The sequence below is a fragment of the Triticum aestivum genome, chromosome 7A (assembly GCF_018294505.1).
Source record: "Triticum aestivum cultivar Chinese Spring chromosome 7A, IWGSC CS RefSeq v2.1, whole genome shotgun sequence".
Lineage (NCBI taxonomy): Eukaryota > Viridiplantae > Streptophyta > Magnoliopsida > Poales > Poaceae > Triticum > Triticum aestivum.
In genome coordinates, this window is record NC_057812.1 from 140367570 (window position 1) to 140377029 (window position 9460).

Below are 9460 nucleotides of genomic sequence, written 5' to 3' on the forward strand. Positions count from 1 at the left end.
GGGAGGATGGGCGTACGGAGGCCCACCCGTGGTGTGGCGTCCGTTGGGAGGGGGAAGGGGGGTGGGGGAGGTCGTGCGGGCGTTGGGAGGAGAGGGGAGAGGTCGTGCGGGCGTGCGTTGTTGGAAGTGATTTTTTTTGGTGCAGGTTAGCGAGGATGGATGGATTAGTGGCTTAATGTGTGGTTTGTTGTGTTAAACACGGAAGGATTATGGGCCATCAGATATTATAGATGGACGGATAAAATTATTTGGATCTGCCCATCTCTTTCTTTTATAGTGGTAGTAGATAGATGAACTTAAGCGCTCCGAGCTGTCTGAAAGTCTGCCACCTACCTGTTGCAGTTTTTGTTCCGTAGAATCCCGAGGTAGATAATTAGGGGTTTGTTGACCCTTCCACAAAGCTCATTTTTTTCCTTCTTAACCGCTTCAGCCAGAATTTTACAGTTAACCTTAGCAATTAAGCGATCCATGGATCACTCATCAGATGGTGCTCACATCCCATCTCCCAATTTGGTCGCCTGCTGTTACAAAGAGGCTGGTTGTATGCGCACCATGACACTGGCATGTGGGATCATGCTGCCAAATTATGTGGCGCTTGATTAGGTCAGGATTCAAGATCTGCCCAGGCGTCGACCTGTCCTGCATCTGCCTGCATGAGGCAACAACATATTAGTAGAATCTCACAGGTATGTGGTGATGTACAACCTGCCACTAGTGGCTTACTAAATCTGGTGGTGCTTGATCAGAGCCCAGCTGCTGCTGAATTCAGATGGGATCCCAGTTTGCAGGTTTTCGTAAACAAACCCTCCTGAGACAGCCGCTCGATTAAACATTTGCAGCACTTGGGCATAGTGCAACATTTGCGGAAAGAATCTGGTGCTTGTGACAGCGATAAAAAACGTATCCAGGAGAGGAGATCTGGCGAGTAATATCAGGCGGAAAAAGAAAGCGTCGTCTAGCGGACGCCCGCTTCCAAACCGTGCTGCAGCGGCGACGACGCTGACGGAAATCGACGGGAACGCGGGAAAGGAAATGCTCCCAGGTCAGGTCAGGTGCGCCCCTCTTTTGAGCCGATGCGTGGTACGGTTCCTTTTCGAAAAGGGGCGCTTTATTACTTAAAAGATTTAAGCGTACATCCGGCCTCTGCATGATTAAGATGCACACAGTCAAATAAGATTCTAGTCGTTGCTATCGTTCTCCTTTTTGTACGTGCATTTGCCTCGACGATGTCTGCTGGAATTATGTGTGATTTGCTTCACGACCTCGACGTGAACGACCGGACGCCCGCCCCGGGGAGACCTCGTTCGTTGCTTTGCTTCCTCCACCGTGGATACGCAACGTCGTCGGCCCGTCACCACGGGAGAGAGCAGAAGGGCGGCGGATCCCATTCACTCCGGCCGTTCAATGTCTCCAATCTCGGGCGTTTGTTTATCGGGACGTGGCGCGCGGCAGGAGGAGGAGGGCAGGTGCGCGGGGACCGGGAGGTGGATGCCAAGCGCGCGTTCGTGCGGAGAGAGAGAGGGTCGTCTCGGCGAATCCGCTGGCGGCGCGACGCCGGGCGTGCTACTGCTCGGTAGGGGCCGGCGGTCACTTTTCTGTTACGAGTCGTCCGTCCGTCCGTGTGGTGGCGGCCTGTCAAATGGCCGACCTGCTGAGCGGAGGCGCATATGCAGCGTGGTAGGGCATGCCCAGGCGAGGCGTCAGCCGACTCTTCCGCGAGACGACAAAGGAGGGAAAGGAGAGGCTCACCAGAGGCCGCAGTGCGCCGTACGTCCGTCGTGACACGCAGACGGCGTGCCATGGCTCGGAAGCGCAGCATTGCCGCCTGGCATCGAACCCATGCTGCTCGGGTCGATATGCACCGACGACCGGTCCGATCGACGGCGCTTCTTCTCTGCCTGCGGCGTCTTGTCTGCGTCGTCCGTAGATACTCCCGGGCGGCGGCGGGGAACGAACCCATCGGCCGCACCGCGTGAGGGTTTTTTATTTCCAAATTCCAAGGTTTGCTCACCTTGTCACGACTCACGACGGTCTATCATCTCAAGATCGGAGTACTCTGATTCGTCGCCGGAGGGAGCGCATGAACGGTTGGGCCGATCCATCGATGGGGCCTCTCGCACTCGAGTGCAACGTCAAATTTACGGAATCTGTTACGATTAGTCCAGCAAAGGTTGATTAGCTGCAAGCTGCTAAGATTGTACCATGTCATGAACCAATCATATGAGTTAGTGATCCATGGTCTAGCTATGTAGTAGTAGTACTAGTATAGTATGCCGCGCTAGAGTAGTATAGTATGTCCGATGCTCGCCTCTCAATTTCAGGCCTCCTTTTAACCATGGTGGCGCCGTGCACAAACAGAGCAAAGCAAAGCAGAGCACACCTCGTAAGCCGCAGCCACTTGGATTAGATTACTACTATGCTAATCTCTGGTACATGCACTTTGGTTAATTAGCTTAAGCGTCCGTCACCTTTGTTGGCTCACGTCACCGGTGGAGTGCTTGTGGTTGGCATCATGTCAAGTGGTTTTCGATCGGGGGGAGCGTGCGCTCGTGTGCCCCTCGTCCCCCGGGGCTGGGCACCACCACCGGCGGGGCGTCACCGGCTGCCGTGGATGGGGAGGCCGCTCCGTTTTATATTGTTTGCGTGCATGTCACCGATGTGGCGGGGGTGGGTGGGTGGCGGGACAGGGTGGCGCGCGCATCTTGTCTAGTGTTGGTGTATGCACAAGTTGGCCGGAGTAGTTTTGTGCCATATAGGATGGTATGTCGACATTATGCTGACACCTCCATAAAAAACGTTTGTGAGAGAGGACGCATATGTGTGAGTGGTGTGGGGCGAGGGCTCTTCAACTGTTGTGTGATGGTATCACCGTATTGTCTTTGAGCCATTCTACGGTACATTAGATTATTTTAGTTTGTCTATATAGTTTAACGGCCCATATTTAGACAATACTCCCGCCTGTCCTTTTTACTACGCGTATCAAATTTGTGTCAAGTCAAACTTTGTAAACTTTGATCAGATTTATATTAAAAAATATCAACACCTACAATACTAAATATATATACTATGAAACTACTCCCTCCGTTCCTAAATATAAGTCTTTCTAGAGATTTCACTATGAACAACATACGGATGTATGTAGATGCATTTTAAAGTGTAGATTCATTCATTTTGCTCCGTATGTAGTCTATAGTGTAATCTATACAAAGACTTATATTTAGGAACGGAGGGAGTACATTTTATAAGGAATCTAACAATATTGATTTCTCATTGTGAATATTGATACTTTTTTCTATAAATTTGATTAAAGTATAGATGCTTTGACTTCAGACAAAATTTGTATGCAGACTAAAAATGACCGGAGAGTAATTCATAATGAATTTTGTAGAAGGACGAGTTCTCGAATTTAGGTTGGCGATAGCTTGCCTTGGAGCTGTCTAGCACTGATCACAGGAGAGTTCTTCCTGCCGGTTGCCACCTCGGCACCAGCGTTCAGCCAACGAGCCGCCGGCTGCCACCCTGGCCCTGGCGTCCCCCATCTTTCTCTCCTCCGGTGTCTCCTAGGGCTGCCTGGCCCCCCAACAAGCAGCTGCCAGCGGGCATGTGAGGCAACTGCTAAAACTACGTGCACGACTGCCACATCTCAAAGGAGTGCTCGTTCCCAGTGGGTCGTGTTTGCTGTGGCGCGGAGGGCATCAGTCCGAGGGCTGCAAGTCCAGAACACTGTTAAAACTCCATCAAAAAGCAGTTTGATCCTGAAGCTTTGTTGTGTTCCATTGGAAACACTACGACACAAATTTCCTCCTCATATGGTTCAGGAGATTAGCTTGTAGCATGACAACTTAATGTGAAAGCATTTGGCTCTTCACCTTGTCGCATGACTAGCAAAGAAGACATAGTAATAATAATCTTGTAACTGTACATGACACAGTAAATATTGTAACGCGGTAATATTTTAATGTGACACGGTAAAAAAATCGATAACGCGTGAACTCACTCAGTTTGTTGAAAGAGAAATAATAATTCATAACTAGCAACATTGACCATTCGATTACATATACAATTTTTCACACTCATACGACAGTGAGATCATGTGCGTATCGAAATATTGTAGCAAAGACTACAAGATTTTGAGAAAATGGATATTTTTCCTCGCATGAAAATTGCAGGATGGAAGAGAACAACCTGCTACAGCAGGTTAAAGTACAAACGGAAATAGCTAAACACACCTCATGTTTGGTGCTCTTATAGCACCTAAGTGATAAGTTGGACTGTTGGAGCATCTTAAAAGAGCTCAAGAAATGTACTTTTATCATCTGCATATATTGCACTGACGTGTCCACCATCTATCGGGCGAACCCATATATCTATCAACCATCCCCATTCAAGATCCCAGTCCTCAATCACAACTTGATGTAAATATACATAAACTATTCATAGCATATGTTGGCTTCTAGTTCAAGGCAATTTTCCTAGGTTTACATCACCTGAAAGATAGGACCAGCGCAAGGCAAAGGGTGAGAGGAGTAATAAGATGGAGTGGCAACGGGTGGAACATAGCTATACGTGACGGGGAAAGAAATATTGTGTGTTGATTGTTGCTTGATCAAGGTCCCTGTCTTCCACTTGCAGCTTGCAAGTGGCTGCATTAAGTATTTTGGACGTGGACTCCATCTCAATGTCTGCATTGAGTATTGCAATGTGTATAATTATCTAGTACCGTATCATATCTCTTTGGCGATGCCACCGATAATTCCAGCCACTCGAAATGCGAGTATTGCTTGCCAACTTTGAAATGGTCATTTTTGGTCGAAGCTAGTCCATAATGAAACTTGCTAGTGAAGTATTTATGTATTGTCACTATGTTCGCATGTGGTATATATCTATGTTCACCCCTGGTTAATGGTTGCAGTATAACTCTATAGCATCTCTCTTTGCTGTAGGCAGACTTCTGTTGAAATTTGCACCAACATATAGTCTTAATTTGGATGTGACCCATGTGGATCCTCTACTGTGATATCATTGTAGGCCCTATTTGATAAGTTTCTCTGTTGCTTATTAGCTCGGAGCTTTAATACCTGAAAAGGACAAGATTCTAACTACCAACATTTTGAAAAAGGATTCCAACTACCCAAATGTTGGGTCCATTTCTTTCCACAAATGGGCTGCCCTTTCTCTTATTTCAACGGTCGCTAGCAGGCAATCGTTGGAAAAAATGGCTCCATCTCGTTAGGAGATTGATGGAGGTTCAGCTTTTCCAACAACCCGATGAATTACGCTGGAAGCTTACTAGGTCTGGAGTATTCACAGTTAAATCAATGTATGTTGATGTCATCAACTCGAGCTTCATTCCTACCTCTAAGCACGTTTGGGCTGTCAAAGTACCTTTGAAGATAAAAGTGTTCATGTGGTTTGTCCATAAACAAGTTATATTAACCAAGGACAACCTGACTAAGCGTAATTGGACAAGATCTACTAGGTGTAGCTTCTGTGATCGGGATGAGACGATTAAGCACCTTTTTCTTGATTGCCCGCTAGCCAAAGTTCTTTGACGGACAGTACACATTGCTTTCAATATTACGCCACCGCATACTGTTAGCACGTTATTTGGGGTGTGGCTTAATGGGATTGAGCCTGACTTAGCGAGACATATTCGTGTGGCAGTATGCATGTTGCTGTGGACTATATGGAATTGCATAAATGATTTGGTTTTTAACAGAACATCATGCATTCATTTTTTGCAGGTTATCTTCCGGGCCACGGCATTGATCCATTCGTGGTCGCTACTCACTTCGATGAAGGCCAGGGAGCATTTGGTTACTGGATCTATCCGTTGGGAGATGGTAGCTCGGTATATCTTCAACCGATTTGGATGGCGGTCATGTAATAGGATAGGCAATTTGTTTACCTATCTGTCTTTAGCCAGTCGGTTGTGGCGTTTCTTTTTTGGCTAGTTTGTCGTTCTAGCCTTTATGGCTCTGTGTGAGCCTTTCTTTACAGTTCGAGACTCTTAAGACCTTATTGAAACCTCTTTATTTGTTTTAATAAGAGGGCCGTAAGCATCGTTCTGATGCAGAGGCCGGGATGAACCCCCTTTTCGAAAAAAAAACAAGTGCCATCCTTTCAAACACTTTTTATCGTTGAAATCACACATGATTCTTTCTTTCTTGTTAACTTCCGAAGAGGGCCACCTTATTCGCATACTTCCTACGTAAAGCAATGGCAATTTTTTTTAATCACAAACTGACTGTGTAGGTCACCCTAGTCCCTAGATCCAAGATGGCATGATTCCAGCTCTGCATGCACATGTGTACAATCATACATGTACATCTCCAAACATAAAAATATACTTCATGCGCTTCTACATCGATCTATACGTATTCTAGTAGTGCAAGTAGGACTGTGTTTATAATTGTGTAGTGACTATAGTCAACATTCATTTAGATACCGGTGAATTCAACGCTCGCAAACTTGGAATATTTTGGTGGATGAGACTTGAACTGCCGAGTAGATTGTAAAATACTACTCCTACATGCCTACATCTCACGATGACTTTGGAGCAAGTTCCAAATATTTACCTATGGGTCAGGTAGCTTCGAGACCTAAAAAATAAGAAGATTTGCATTGAACCTAGCCGGCCTATGTAAACCTTTGGTCAAATCGTTTGCTTAGTTATATTTGTCTCATGGCAGGGAACCACGGGTGCAGCTGGCATTTTGCTGGATTTGAAGCTTTATAAATAGTAACTACTCATGTTGTAACAAGCAAAAGTTGACCTCGTAGAGTCCCAACTACTCATGTAGAATCGCTTACACTATACACTCTTGCCTCAAAACATAAGCACAAAACGTCAACTGTCAAGGCTGTACGCCACATTTTATTATACTGAAACATCTACAGAAACATGTGTCGTCCCTCCCGAGCCGCCCCCCGCGTGGGCGACCGGGAGGCCCCAGATCCCATCGCCGCCGAACCTCCCCCACTCCTACTCCTCCTCCCTCGCCGACGCCCAAGGGCGCGGCCAGGCGAAGCCTAGCCGTCGCCGGCAGCGGCAGGGACTCGGGCCCTCTCGCTCGAGCGGGGCTGGCGCGGGCCGGCGCCGCCGGGCCGGAGCGTGGCGGCGGGCCGGTCGCCACGGCGGGTGGTGGTGGCGCCTCGGCGATGTTGATTCCTCGTGGCAGGAGGCCTTGCGATCTGGTGCGTCGCGGCCACCAGGGACGGCGGCGGCGTGTCCGGATCGGTTCGCGGCGACGCGGCCGGATTACTAGTCGGCCGTCGGCACGGTGGAGGATGCGAGTCGTCGGCAGCTGGGCAGATCCGCGGGATTCTATCCTTGTCTGGCCCTTGACAGCGCGGGCAACTACATGGGAAACCCTAGATCTCTTTGGGATCGAGCGATGGCGGCGCTTCTGCGTCCTAGTCCCTCTTTAGGGCATTGTTTTGGAGTTTGCTCCGGTTGAAGAGACTAGCGACGTCGGCGGCGCACGTCTGGTGGAACAACTACCGATAAAAATCACGCCGACTACGGTCATGGCGGACGATGGCGGCGTCTTAGATGTCGTTCCCTTGTCGAGGCATCGTCGTTACAGTCTGCGTCTTCAGGCTCGGGATGCTCTGGGGGAAACTCTAGATCTGGGTCTTCCGGATCGGACAATGATTATTTCCCTCCTGGGGGCATCGTTTTGGAGTAAGTGCTGACTGGGCGGATGGTGGAGCGGTACTTCATCTCACACATCGATGGCGGCGGATATCGGCGGCATTGGCGCTGTGGAGGCTCGGCGTCCGATGCACGGAGATGGACTCGCGCAGGAGGAGGTTGTTGTCTGGCGTCATGGTGACGTCGATGGCAGAGTGGCCAGACAAGGTAGAAGCCTCAATATGATCTGAATACGGACCTATGGAAGATGGCGACGACGACACACAAGTGCGTCTGACCGGATTGTGCCCTAGACCCGGTATGTGACTCGGCTGGGGCTTCTGAATATGTTTCGGCTTCCGGCTTTTGATGTTAGGCTTAGGTGAGTGGTTTGGGTAGTGGCCCAGCCAGCACCCCTTCATTTTTTTGAATAGGAGTAGCGGCATGTGTTGCCAAGATGGTAGATTCAGGCATATTATTGTAATACTTTGTAAGGTCCTCGAGAATAATCAATAAAGTGGTCGTATGTATCTCCCAGATGCAGAGGCCGGGGTCATCCTCCTTTTCTAAAAAATCTACAGAAACATGTACAAGCACTGTCAATTGTCGAGGCTACACGCCAATAATCCCATACTTTCTTGCAAGGAAAAGATCTATAAGACATGCTCCACTTTACATCTTTTTTTTCCAACCATATACTTTTTAGAAGCTGCATGTATCAAGTTGTTGACCAAAAAAATCTTAATTAATGACAAACAAAACAAGAAAATTTCATAATTATAATAAACTGTTAACATATAGGCCTGTTTCGATCACGCCCGCGTCAGCCCGTCAGATCAGGCTCGCCAATAAATTGGCGAAGGATTTCGTCACCTCCTCGCGCGGCTCGTGTCAACGTGCAGGCCCAATATGCCGGTTTTGTTTTTTGAAATTTTGTAGTCACTCCTAGATTTGGTATTATTTTCGGTTTTGGACTAGAGAAGTACTTTGGTATTATTTTCGTTTTCTTGTAGGCACTCACCTTCCTGCGTGGACTGGAGAAGTTTTTTTTTCTATTTCTATTTCATTTTTTCATTCTTATTTTTGTTTTCCTTTTCTTTTGTTGCTTCATTTTGTTTTAAATTTACCTTCATTTATATTTTTGCTCTTCTATTTTCTCTGTTTTTTCTCTCTTTTTTCACCTTTTCCTTTTTTCTTATGTTCTTTCTTATTTTAATTATTATTATGCGAGTGGTACATGTATATTTTCATATGATAAATGAACACATTTTCGGAAGAGATGATTTTTTTTAAAGCATGAACATGTCTTTAGATATATATGAACATTTGTTAACACACAAAATACTTTTAAAAAAGTATGAACAATGCAACCGTCACTGTTAGAAATGCTAAACCAAGCTCATAATTGTTTTTCGTGCATGTAAGAAATGTATATATGTTTCATTCAAAAAATATTTGCAAAAAGAAGCGTCCATGTGCGTTGTAAAAAAATCTCAGAAAAGATGTTCATATTTTGGAAGATTAATACTGAAAAAATGGTTGGGCCGATGGATGGGGATTGTACCATGTCATGAACCAATCATATGAGGTAGTGATCGATGGCTTAGCTAGTACTTAGAGTAGCATAGTATAGTGTGCCGCGCTAGAGCGATCAATCAGCAACCACATTTGCTTTGCTTTAGAATCTGTTCGATCGACCAGGTTAATTAGAATGCTGGAGTAAAGTGAGAGTAGGGCACGTAAAGTAGACGATTAATTCGAGCAAGTTGGATGGTATGCTTTGCGCCCTAGGCTTTGATCGATCCATGCTGCTCTCTCTCAGGC